Source organism: Anthonomus grandis, chromosome 11 (genome assembly GCF_022605725.1).
Source record: "Anthonomus grandis grandis chromosome 11, icAntGran1.3, whole genome shotgun sequence".
Lineage (NCBI taxonomy): Eukaryota > Metazoa > Arthropoda > Insecta > Coleoptera > Curculionidae > Anthonomus > Anthonomus grandis.
The window spans coordinates 12,845,612-12,859,044 of NC_065556.1; the positions used below are offsets into that span (position 1 = coordinate 12,845,612).

Sequence of the window (13,433 nt, forward strand, 5' to 3'; positions counted from 1 at the left end):
GATATTAGTTCTTGATTCTTTTACGAATTTTTTCCTTGATAATGACATTTGCCCTTGTAGATAGTATCTGATAATCTATCAAAAGGAGTGAAAGTATCTTATGATAGAATTTTATTATCAACAGAATCAAAAACCTGAAAATAAAACGTACAAAGTTTAAATAAAAGAAATTGAAACAAAAAAAGTCATAAAATTATTTCAATAAATGTTCAAAGTGTTGACCTTCCACTTCTTTACATTTTTTGACTCGCTTTCTAAACGACCGATGAACAGATTGCAGCATCTGTGGAGTTATGTGCCTGCAAGCCCCTGTGATTCGCAGCTTCATATTTTCGGGAGTCATTGGTGGATCGCGATATACGATCTCCTTTAAATAACTCCATAGAAAAAAATCTAATGACGTGAAATCAGGTGACCGTGGCGGCCAGTGGCCTGCTCCACCGCGACCTATCCAACGTCCATTGAAGTCACGATCCAACACTTGGCGCGCAACGCGTGAATAATGTGCAGGACAACCATCATGCTGGTACCACATATTTAGTATCACTTCAAAACACACATCTTCCAAAAATATTGGTAGAACCTCCAGCAAAAAATTACGGTATTTTTGGCCTGTAGGGACACCATCAATATAATAAGGTCCTATGACTTCATCATTGATGATGCCACACCATTGACATTCACAGACCTTGGCCGCTGATGTCCTATCGCTCAAAACCATCTGGGATTTTCAACTGCCCAATAATGCATGTTATAACGATTAACTACACCATAGTTTGTAAATAAAGCTTCATCGGTGAATAAGACGCGCAGAAAGAAATTGTTATTTTCATGCAACTGATTTTGGGCCCATTCACAAAACAACACTCGATTTTGGAAATCATTCCCGTGAAGCTCTTGATTTAATGACAAGTGATACGGAAGAAACTTGTGGCGTTTCAAAATTCTCAGGACACTTGTTTTGGAGATTCCAGAAGCAGAAGAAATTGATCGTAAGCTGACTCCAGGATTATCGGCATCTGCAGCTAAGACGGCAATTTCATTATTTTGACTGGTAATGCTTCTCTTTCCATCTTTTCCATCTTCTATAAAGTGGTTCACTACATGATAAAATGATGCTCGCGATGGAAGTCGTCGTTGAGGATGTCACATGGTATATAGTTCAATGGCGTTCAATTAATATTGCGTTCAGATTCACCTTGGATAAGGACCATTTCAACTTTTTCATTTATTGTTAGGCATTCCATAGTCACTCAACAAAATAATAAAATACTTGATAACTGAATGAATACTGTGAACCAAAATAATCTCTCATTTACTTTATTTATCAGTATTTGTTTACAATCGCCTGAAATACCTGGGATAAATACGTGAGATCTGTTCACTATAGAAAATTTTCGCATCATAACAACTTGCATTGATCAACAATGCCTTGTCACAACAATATTAAAGAATTGCTGAACCAAAGCTATTCCTGTTTCTAATGTCATTGGCAAGAAAAAAATTCGTAAAAGAATCAAGTATTAATATCTAGAAAAGGAGATTGCATGTAAAAAAGTGTCAGATTAAAGTTACTTATTTTTTAACCCTTAATCAGATACTATTAAAAAAGATAGAGGTTTATATGCAAAAAAGTAAAGTTGACCTTCATTTGACCTTGAAGACGTCCACTCAAAGTCAAACCAATGATGTCATTTTATGGTCCCCTGGAAACCATTCAAACTTCTGGTGAAACATTTTCTGGATACATGTTTAGTTTTCGAGATATTGCGATGTCTCAAGTTAAATGGACCACTCTGTATATATACAGGGTGTCCCGTAAATAGTGGTCCAAATAAAAACTCATTATAGATTGGACTATTTCCAATCAGAATAATCCAACATAGCTCTAACGAAAGTGTTACGGTTTTCGAGATATTTTGATTTTTGCGAAATTTTAAGAAATACCTACCTGTAATCAGTTTTTTTATGGTGTGTCACTAAATGAAAAAAAAATCACAATTTCTTCGATTGGATATTATTTGCCGATAGATGCGCTTTATGATGCGTATTAAAATTTTTCAGTTATGCAAATATTTTTCACAGGAAAAATTTTTGAAATTGCAATATCGGATTTTTTTTTCTTTTCAAAAAGTTTGTCATATGACAAGTCCTATGACGCAATAAAATAATAATAGAATCTTGGTGCCCATTAGCGTAAAAACTTATTTATTCCATGCCATATTAAAGACAAAAACTTTTTGAATTTTTTGTTAACCTAAAAAAAATGGTTGTTTTAATGCCGAAAGAACTATTTTGTGAAAAAAAATCGTTTTTTTTTTATGCAAATTAATTCGGTTTATTTGTGTTTTGCAATTTTACAAAAGATGTTCAAAATGGCCACCACCTGCTGCTATACACGCCCTACACCTTCTTATAAAGGATCGCTTAATTCGTTGAGCGTGGCCAGCTCTATTTATCTCTTGGAATAGTCTAGATTGGAAATAGTCCAATCTATTAGGAGTTTTCATTTGGACCACTATTTACGGGACACCCTGTACAACATATACTGTATATAACAAAATTCACATATATTATTAATTTTTGTTTGTTTTTAATATGTAACATCCCATTTTTCCTAGTGTCAATATTTTTCTTAATTTTATATTATAAATTTTAATAATCGGCTATTCCTCCCTTCCATATGTCATATACACTATGGGAATGTTTTTTAAGCCTGCTATTAATTTATCTTTTTGTTTGCCCTATATTGTAATAAATCTTGTAATTATTTCAATTGTTCGCCTAAATTCCGACTATCCATTAGTCAAAATTTTATCTTTAAGTTTCCTAAAATAGATTTAGTTTTGCTGGAATTTTATAAACCATTATTTAACTCTTTATTAATCATCCTGTCAAACCCTTTTGTTAAAAGAAGATCGGAAAGAATTGTAACAAAAGGTTGAAAAATAAAAGAGTGTTATAAGGATAAATTGAGGTAATTCCTAAGATTTATTTTTAAGTTAAGTCTTCGTCGCTTTACCAATAATTTCAATAATATTTCTTAGACCAATTTTGGCAGGAAAAAATGTCTCTGGGTTCGCTTCGAGTATTTGCTATATGAAGAATTTGGAAAACGGATCTTTAATGTAATAATTGTTCAAAATATCCTCCGTAAGTATGAATACAAAGATAATAAATCCTTACATAAATTTGCCTTAATCTTTAATTTATTTACTGCATTTAATTTCCTTCGCAACAATCCCTCAGTATTATGGAGAGTGTGAATCGGTAAACATTTTCACCTTAGCGCTTCCAACTACTCAACCAGTCCGGCTCAACCTAACAATCATAGTTGGGTTTCACAGGTTCTTCTATTGACACATTGCTATAATTACTTTCAACGTCAAAATTGACCAGATCCTTTTAGGTTGAATGTTGATGATACGAAGCAGCTCCATGAAATGAAGGTGTCCAAATTAAATTTAGAAAAAATTGAAAGTTTTGCAGTTGCTAAATCTATTGAACTTCATATTAGGTCGAAAAGGTAGTTCCATCTCAAATTTTGGTAAACCGTAGAGATATGAAACATTTGTCGCTGCGCCCTTATCTGCATACAGAATCTTGATCATCTGAATCTAATTGTACCTCATAAGATCTCTTAAAGCTGATTCTTCTTCCTTCGTATTATTTCTGATGGTCTCTATTTCGTACCAAAATTAAACAGCTATAGTTTGAAGTAGCTGTTGTAGTCTTCCAAGATAATATTTACAATTTATTACCAGATACAGTCAACAACGGTAGTACTGAAGTTATGATCGCAGTAGTTTCTTACTAGGTCTCTCAATAATACATCTTGATCTTATACTTATAGAATGGAATTTAATGTGTTATCTTTTTTTATCATCCTGAGCCTTGTTTCTTGAAATCCTCTCATTAGCAGTTTCAGGTCCGTACCGGTTGTTTAACCTGTTTATTAGAGATAGTGGTGAAACAGAAGGAATATTCAGACTTGCATAGTCTTTATTCATTTAAAATAATAGGACTTTGCGGTATGCTGCTATAATGCGAATACACCGCATTCATGCTCACGGTATGCACCTATTTGGTATTTCCTTGTATATCCTAACATTATCGCAGCCATTCTATTAGCATATCCGCCATTTCTGCAGACCAGCATCTTACATCTATTTTTACCATAACCATTGGAGAAAAAGAGAGAAATTATTCTACATAATTTTTCAAATGCTCATAATCTTACACTAAATGCTAGAAAATTACAATTTTACAAATTTCAAGATTATCTTAAAATTAAGTTTTATCCTTTATCCTTCTATAAAAAATGAAAAAATTCTCCACACGTCATTTGCCAAAAACCTTGTTTTAATTTTGGCTCGAATTAACAAGCACGTCTTTAGGTTATTACAAATGTCATATTCTTAATTTTGGGAAAAGCTAATACTTAGTTTTAATCTACTGTGTTAACTGTGTGAGTCTCTGGTATTTACGGCTTTACTATTTGTGGCCCTTGTCTGGATGTTGCTGCAATAAACCGAATCCAGCGAGTACAAAAAATTTACGGCACATTTGTATATAACAATAAAAAATACGAACAAGTGTCAGAAAAATTAAAAGTTTGACGATGGTTGCCCATGTCAAATCTTTGAGAATTATAACTTCTAGTCTTTACTCATAACACTGGTGCCCGAGTATTTAAGAAAAAAGATTTCTTTTCATTCTAACGTTTATCAGAGACCTGTTTGGCGGAATAATTTACTTGCGCTTCCTAAATTTAAAAACTGTTCTTTCAAAAGATTCTTTCATACGTCGGGGTAAAATTATATAATAGTATTTATGACTCGCTAAAAATACGTTCGATTACAACTTTTAAACGAAAAGTAAAACAACAATATTTGCAATATTTTTTATCCTCTTAGTATCACATTGTTTCTAACATTTTATCGCTTCTTGTTTTATGCTCTATAAAAATAGCTTAATGGCGTATTTACTGAGAAAAAAGAAAAAACTAAGGTAAAATGAAAGCCTGCATCCTTATCCTTGTCCTACTTAATTGTAATCGTAATGAAAATTTATAAGACATTTTAATCCTGGAGCATTATGTTACGTTTTTGTTTTAATATTGTATATAGATTTTTCTTGTTTTTGATAGTAAGTGAATATAATTCAAAATTGCTTAGCTGGGGATATAATATTGGCCATATAAAATGTTTATTGACATGCACAGTTAATGGAACTGTCAGTGCGGAGAACTCATTAAAGAGTGTTTTTTTTTTTTAATTTTGAATATAATTCTTACATTGTTCTGTTTTTTCTCTTCCTGATAATTGTAACTTTTCTTTAAGTTACTTAAGTGCCTAGATTTTTAAGGGTAACAAGTAGTGGAAAATTAAACAAATATCGCTCGTTTAAAAACATCAGTCTGCAGGTGACAGCTTTCTACAAAGTAAACAATTTACCACTTGTACAAATAAATTGACTAAATTCAACTGAATGGTTGAACTGACCTTGTGATGCAGTTCAGGCAATAAGGACTGCGTACAGGCTACAGGCTCTCCTTATAGGAAGCAATTATTTAGCACTTGTGATAGTAAACTATTAGGGTTTCATGACCCATATGGTATATTTCTTAGTTCTAGCTAAACTAGTAAAGAAGAGCTTCTGAGAGCCCGGTTACTCAGATAATGCTGGAACGACGAAGCGGACTCTCTTGCTAGAATAAAATCTGCAAGCCAGAGAGACTCTAGGAGATAGACGGAAGCATCTGGCCTTAAGATAGGCCAAGACGTACAATCTTGGGCTGTGACGAGTCTTTTAATAGGATACTGACACTTAAGGCGCTACCTCCACACCCTAGGTATTGCGAATAACCCAGAGTACTGTTGGTGTTGAGAGGAAGAAACTGCAAATCATGTCATCGGTAAGTATTCATCACTTACGCGCGATAGATTTAAATATCTAGGCAACACTTATAGTTTATCCAGCGACGTAAAATTCGACAGACCGGAATGCCTTAGCTATTGTAATGAAACAATTCATTACATAGTTAAATTCATTCATAATTGATATTCCATTTCATTCAAGTTAATGGCCTAACTGCAATTTTGAGACAATTTTGAGATTTTTATTGCATTAAGTTTGTTTGGTGGGCTACTACGTTTTGTCAAAGCATTGTCGTACAAAAATTAAGGAAGTCTTGGAAATTGCTTTTATTTAACATCCCTTATTGGCCGTCAGATGACATGTGCATAAAAATATTCCGTATCTTTCAGTTGTACATTGCATTCTTCTATAAGCTACATGTGTGTAAGTTTATTTAGCTGCTCAATGAATTGATCATATTTCAAAGGTAGGTTTTACCACTATTTTTATTAAAAATATATTTCTGCCGGTATTTTTATAAATTTAAATTAACTTAAGATATTAGAAATTCATAAAAATGGTCTAATATTGTGAGAATTATTAGTAGATATGGACTATATTATTCGTAACATTGTGCATTACGTGACAATAAAATTTAAGGTCTTTGATATTAGTTTATTAAAAAATTAACATTAAAAAGCGAAAGATATTGTTGTTCCCCCAACGTAGTGCGATTGATATTTTAGTTTATTTAATTTAACCAAAATTTAATCTAAAGGAACTGTTTTTAATATGAATCTAGTCTACATGGATAAAAAGCTAAAAACTAAAACCTCAGGTATACAAGGTGTAAAGAATAGACAATTTTAAGAACCTGTATCTCGATAATAAGAGATTTGTTACCCCTATGTTTCATCAACTTTTTTCTTGTTTTGACTTATCATCTATAAAAATATTTGTATTCACACCTTTTACACTTATTAAGTTTTCTTACTCAATCACACAGACTATAGTCTAGTTTTAAATTAAAAAGAAAATAACCAGCAGCAGTACCGAGCAAGTTTCTGAAACTGCATTGTTCCCTGAGTTAAGTGAAGTCTATGAACTAAGTGCCACAGATGGTACTCTAATACCGATAGAAGGAGATTTTCGAAATACTACTGATACTGAACTCCATTTCGCTGAGCAACGTTCAACAGCAAATATTTCAAGATGAGGTTCTCGGAAATACTAATTCAGATACTTCCTATTTAGAGCAAACTTGTTTATTGAAAACAAGCAATTCGCACCTTAACTTCAGTTCAAGCATCACCTCTGAGGATTCCAATCAAAAGGACGACGACTATATCATTGACTAAGATCCCAATTTTTCAGATAAAACTGCTAACAATAAAGAAAAAACAGACAGTATGAGAATAAAGTAAATGAAGAAATTGGAGTAAGACGCAGAAAGAGGATGCAGGTAGATATGGAAAACTAGAACAGGCGGGCAACAAAATTTAGAAGTATGTATGGAGTGAAATACGCAGGTTTCCAAAGAAATAAGGATCGAAAGTATCCTACGAAATAAAGCGATCAGAAGAATAATAAGAGACAGATGTATATTTTTAGCATGCACGAAGTATACAAAGGATTTTTGTGCTTATTATTATTAAAAGAACTCCAAGAAAAAATATTTAGAAACAATTGTTAAGACAAAAGCTCAATTTTATAGAGAGTATTTAGCACTACAATAATAACAGTCTGCAATAATTATCGTACGCTATTTCTGACCAAATATTTTGCGATTTAAATCTTGTTTGCATCAGTTTGCATCAGCCAAAAAAAGACTGGTCTGATCGATACCTAGAAAGCGTTTAAAGTTAGGAATATCGACCAGTTAACTTACACATTACGCATAGAGAGAAAAAATCTCACAAGAGAAAACTAAAGATGCTATCAACCACAAAAATTGCACTTTTACAATGAACCTTCAAGCTGGAAAAAACTGCCCTGTCTTAAGCCAAAGTGCAACATATTATTAAAGGAAACCAACAGTTGACAACTTCACTGTTTATAATTTAGAAAATCGTGAAGCCTCTAAATATTGGTGGGAAGAAACAAAAGGAGATTTATGTGCATCTACTTTTGCTTTCATCATTATACTGTGTTATATTATCTGATGGGTGCTGTTACCAGAACAGAAGCTATACACTTTCCAACGCGCTTCTAAATGTTTCTATGAAAAGTGGTCAAGTTATTATTCAGAAATATCTGAAGGAAGGTGAAACTCAGATTGAGTGTGACAGTGTCCTCTAATAGGGATGAAACTTCGACCTGGAAAGATAAAGAACGGTCACATATCTCAGGGTATTAATGTACGATCCATAGAAAAAACAAATTTTGTTTAAAACTAATATCAAAGATGATTTTAAGCCATTACCTGTGCGGGCTGTCAATCCCAAAGGTGAAAAGTCATCGTCTAGAAATGTCGTTCAACCCTAACTTAACTAACATAACAAAAACACTTCAAATGTTTTTGCCTAATAGAGTGTTCGATGTTTGGAATTCGTTACCCGTAGATGTCATAACTGCTCCTTCTGTAAACTATTTTAAAAATCGTCTGGACAAATTGGACATGTTTAGTGTTTAAATTTAGAAGCTGATATTTGAAGATTTATTAAAATATATTGTAATGCCTACTTAGTTCATAGAGCTATACAGAAAGTAAATTCTTGGTTTTTATCTAATAAAATATAATATTAAAGATAATAATAGAGACTAAGTAAGTATAAAGAGTGATAAGTAGGGGTTAGTTATTTAGACCTTAAGGTACTTTTACCTACTGATGTTTTACAACAATGTACCCAAAGATAGCAAGATTTAGGTAGATATCTTAGATTCATTTTTAGTTTACTTACTTTGTTTTTAGAAAGTTATGTTTACCATTTTTTTTTAAGTTTAAGCTACATATTTTTTTCAATATTTTACTTAACATAAATATCTTTGTAACTTTTAATAAACTTGTTTTATGCTATTTTACGTTTCTTTTTTACTAACTGATTTAAATTAATACTAAAATCCCTTATCTAAAATTTATGATACAAAATTTTTGACAATAACCTGTATCTACACAAAAAAAGCAAAATTCACTTTTTTATTTACTAAAAAAGTAAATTATTCTTTTTAACTCTAAGAAAAAAGTCATGTGTTTTTAGTTGTTTAGATACTGGATATTACAGTTAGACTATCAAAGTAAGTCTTTAGAATGTATTCTTTGAGTTTTAGATTTAGTTTTTCTTCAGTAAATTGCGACTACGAGTAGCAACCTAACACAGCGTAACTCCAGAAGTATTTTATTAAAAGCCTTATATATTATCATAAGACCTTAAAAATTATTTATTACAAAGTTAAATTCATAATTATGTTGTAATTAAAGAAATATTATGGCATAAGTAAATAAACTTCTACACAAGAGTTAAGGATATTGCTGAAAATTGTAAATAAATTCCAATAAAATACATTTTTGTGGATCAGTTTAACACAAAATAGATAAATATGTCAAATATCTGTCAACATTTATTAATTTAATCCTAAATAAAACCCAAATCCAAAAAATTTCAACAAAATCGAACCAATAGCAAAACAGTTATGAAAGGCATGCGTCCTTAAAATTCCCATTACATATGTCAAATATCTGTCAAAAATCAATAATTTCATCCTAAATAAACCCCAAATATTAAATATCAACGCAATCGGATCAATAGCAAAAGAGTTACAGTAGTCGCGTGACCTGAAACTCAAAAGTCAGTTATCTGTTAAAGTTTCTTAATTAAAAGCATCCTAATTAAACCCCGAATACCAAATTTTAACCCAATCGAATCAATAGCAAAATTTTTTATAGTCACGTGAGTTTAAAAATGAATATTTTAAAAATTGGTAAAAAATCAATAATTGTATCCCAAATAAACTCCAATTTTCAATCAAATCGGACCAATAGGAAAAAGGTTTTAATAGTCACATTACACACTAAACCCTAATAACAAATTACTATTATTATTTATTTCATAAATGTGTGTAAATAATAATACACTCTGTATATCAGAAATATATATTTATTCTAATTACTAATATTTTTTTTAAACCCCGTATATATAGAACCAATTAAAACTTATCCCTGTTATATAATTATTATGACTAAATAAAATACTCCGTATCACTCTGACTTCACGATTGTTGCTTATGGCTTGGGCCCAATCCATAAAAATCGAATGAAGAAATCTGGGATCATAGTATAAATAATTAAAACAAAGACTACGTCACTAAATCCGCATTCGTTTTGATGCCCGATTCGTATTGAGTCGCATCTCTATCCGTATTCCACCCATTCCCCTTGAAAGTGTAAAATTATGTAAACAACAAAAGGCGGCGAATTTTCCCGGCTTAATAAAGATGATTCGATAAAATACGATTCCATATTTCGAAAATTCAAAGTTTCCACATATTGTCACTCCCATTTCCCGACCATTTCGTCCCATTTTACGCCTTTAATTTTTGAGATTAAAAATTCGATTCCGACCCAATTTACCAACAGCCGTCATTTGGTTGACAATGTCATCTGGTCAGATACCCGATTCAGAGCTCGTCCATACGCTTTTACATCGGATGCTGGACCACTTACTTATTGTACCATGATCATCCTGCACTGGGGAGTAACAACCTTTAACTGAGAGGTTTTTCATAGAAAATGGCATTTTGCTGGAAAATTTTAATGGATTTATAGATTCCCGGTGCCTGAGGGCAAAAATGGTTTTCGCATGTGGCATAGATATGCCAGTATTAAGCGTCAAAGTCAAAAAATAGCGTAGACCAAAAACAAAAAAAAGGTTTTAAAAAGTTATGAAAATTTTCAAAGATAAATATATTGTTTAATATAAGTTTTTATCGTGTATTCTATAGACACCTGTAATAAATATATAGTAAAAGATAGAAACAAAACATGAGCATTTTAATCATTAGTTAACAAAACTTACCTTACTCATTCCTTTTAGTAAAGATATACAATATCTATTTATTAAGAATAAACACCCAATATCACTGTAACATTCTTGAAAATACTAAATTGTCCGACAGATAAAACACATGAAACTATCGTTTCTTATGCGTCATTAAACCGAAAAGTAAATATTAATCGGCACGCTATTAAATTATAATTCTTTAATCAAATATATTCACTAGTATTCATATTTTGTTGTTAACTTGACTCGTAGCAGCTCAACTTATCAAACAATAATCCAAATAGAAACTGAAAACAACAGCATGTTAGATGATTTATTTAGTTATCACACAACAACATGCAATAATTAAAAATAACTCAGTAGTTAAAATTTAATTAGTATTGTTGTTTAAATGTGTGGTTTAAACGTAGTAATAAGCACGAAGCACATATCGTTAACCAGCTATAAAAGTGTATTGAAAAGAAACATAATAATAGTAATAATAACATTAGATGTTCTCTTTACGTGTTTTTACTTTATTAAGAATTAATGATATGTTTTCATACACGTGAAAGGCTATAAAGATGTAAGGTGAAGTATATTCTAGAGAAATTCTTATTATTTTAGTCTAACGTAGTAATTTGTGCTAGGGCAAATATAGGGCTGATAAAGAATACTCAAGAATCACTTTATCATAACGAAATTTTTAGATGATCCTATTTCGATAAAACATTCAGTTATACAGGGACATTCAGAAATGGCAAGTTTTTTTTAACTAGTTTAAGCTAGGTAGGCCAATGGAAATAAAACGCAGAACTTTAGTTTGTATTTATATCAACCTTTAGACAATTTAATTGTCATAAAAACCTTTGTTTTTTTGAGGATAAACAAAAACTAGATTTTCGTATTGTATCTTCCATTGGCGCCCACCTAACTTGCAAATCAATTTTTGAATCACAAACTCATTCACATGTCTAGAAAGAAAACATTTAAAGGAAAGACAAATTACAAATAAGTTTTTTCAAACTAATAGTCTCCAAAAGAAAATAACATAGTTATTTGTATTAATTATATTATGAAGTATCTGAATCCGTGCCATTATGTTTTGGAGTTCCACAACGTTCAATTTTGGCGCCTCTTCTCTTTACCTTATATACTTCCCAAATGGCAAAATACATTGAATCTTGTAATGTACATTTTTATGCAGATGATACGCAGGTCTACAAATCTTTTAATCCGGGTCGTGTTCTCGAGAGCATAAATGAAATAAATAAAGATGTGGAGTCACTGCTCTTAATTTCTCATAAGCACTGCGTCACTCTTAACCCCTCCAAGTCTCAGGTGTTGCTTTTTGGCAGAACTCAATCACGACAGTTGCATAAGGATAGCATTCAAATAAATTTAAATAATAATAATAAACTTGCACTTGTTGACCACGCTAAAAATCTAGGGCTGGTTCTGGACAGTAATTTGAGATTTACTGAGCATGTCAGCATGTGTATTAAGAGAGCATTCCTAAATCTTAAGCTTATATTTAAACAAAGGCATCTATTGATAGAGTCATTAAAGAAAATGCTTTGTGACTCTTTAGTGCTTTTGCACTTCAATTATGCCGATGTAGTTTATGGCCCATGTTTGCTGGAAAGAGATAAATATCGCATTCAGTTAATACAAAACCACTGTGTAAGACTAATTGGGGGTATACGGGGTAGAGAGCGGGGAGTGTCGGCTAAGTTGAGAGATGTGCATTGGCTTAGAATGGATGAGAGGCGCGTCTTCTATTTAGTTGTGTTATTTTATAAAATAATAGCAAGAAAGTGTCTCGACTACTTATACAGGAAAATAAAGTTTCGCTCAGAAATCCATAATCTAGATCTTCGCGATACGAGCTGTGTAACTATACCTCTTCACTCAACTTCTATTTTTGAAAGGTCTTTTAGTACAATATAGCGAGACTTTATAATAGAGTTCCTCTGCACATAAAATCTCTCACACTAGTTTCTTTCAAAAGGTTTATTAGATCTAATATTGATCAGTTATTCATGTAGAAGACTTTATATTACACTAGTTATTTCTTTATGAAAATGGTTGCTGTAATTGGGTTCATACTGTGAGTAAGGGCATTTAAATTTGGATGTATAATGTACATGAAATGTTGATTTTCCTATGTTTATTTATTAACTTATACATATTGCTATTTTTTATTCTTCTGATAGGTGAATGTTTTTTGGGGTTATATGCTAATTATTATGACAGATCTGTGTTGTTATTTGTTATTTAGGTTTAGACCAATATCAAATGGTTCAGTAGAGTAGCTTCTAAGCTAGACTACGCCATATTATATTTTGTAGTAATAGCTCTTTACTGTATTTGTTATTGTATATTTTCAAATAAGAGCCATTATTATTAATTAAGTATTCAGGTTAACTTTTTTTATGAACATACAGCGTCTGAACACTCATACTAAGAAACAACGAGATCATCTTAATCTTAAATATCTTTTACCTATACATTGCAGTACACTGGATAGGTAAGGATCAGAGTAATAGTCTATACAAGGATATCTACAGATCAGCAAACTTTTAGATCTAAAAATAT

The 13,433-nt window shown here is 31.6% G+C and overlaps 1 protein-coding gene across 5 annotated transcripts in view; it reads right to left on the minus strand.

Annotated features, from left to right (window-relative positions):
* Nucleotides 1-13,433, minus strand: part of LOC126741885 (uncharacterized) — a 151,855-nt gene that overhangs the window by 57,059 nt on the left and 81,363 nt on the right. The window contains exon 1 of one of the 5 annotated variants that reach the window (XM_050448347.1): nucleotides 10,872-11,120. The exons of the other annotated variants lie outside the window; for them this stretch is intronic. The gene's annotated coding sequence lies outside the window, so the exon portion shown is untranslated. Of the gene's footprint in view, nucleotides 1-10,871; nucleotides 11,121-13,433 lie in introns of those variants that run through there. 5 annotated transcript variants of the gene reach the window in all.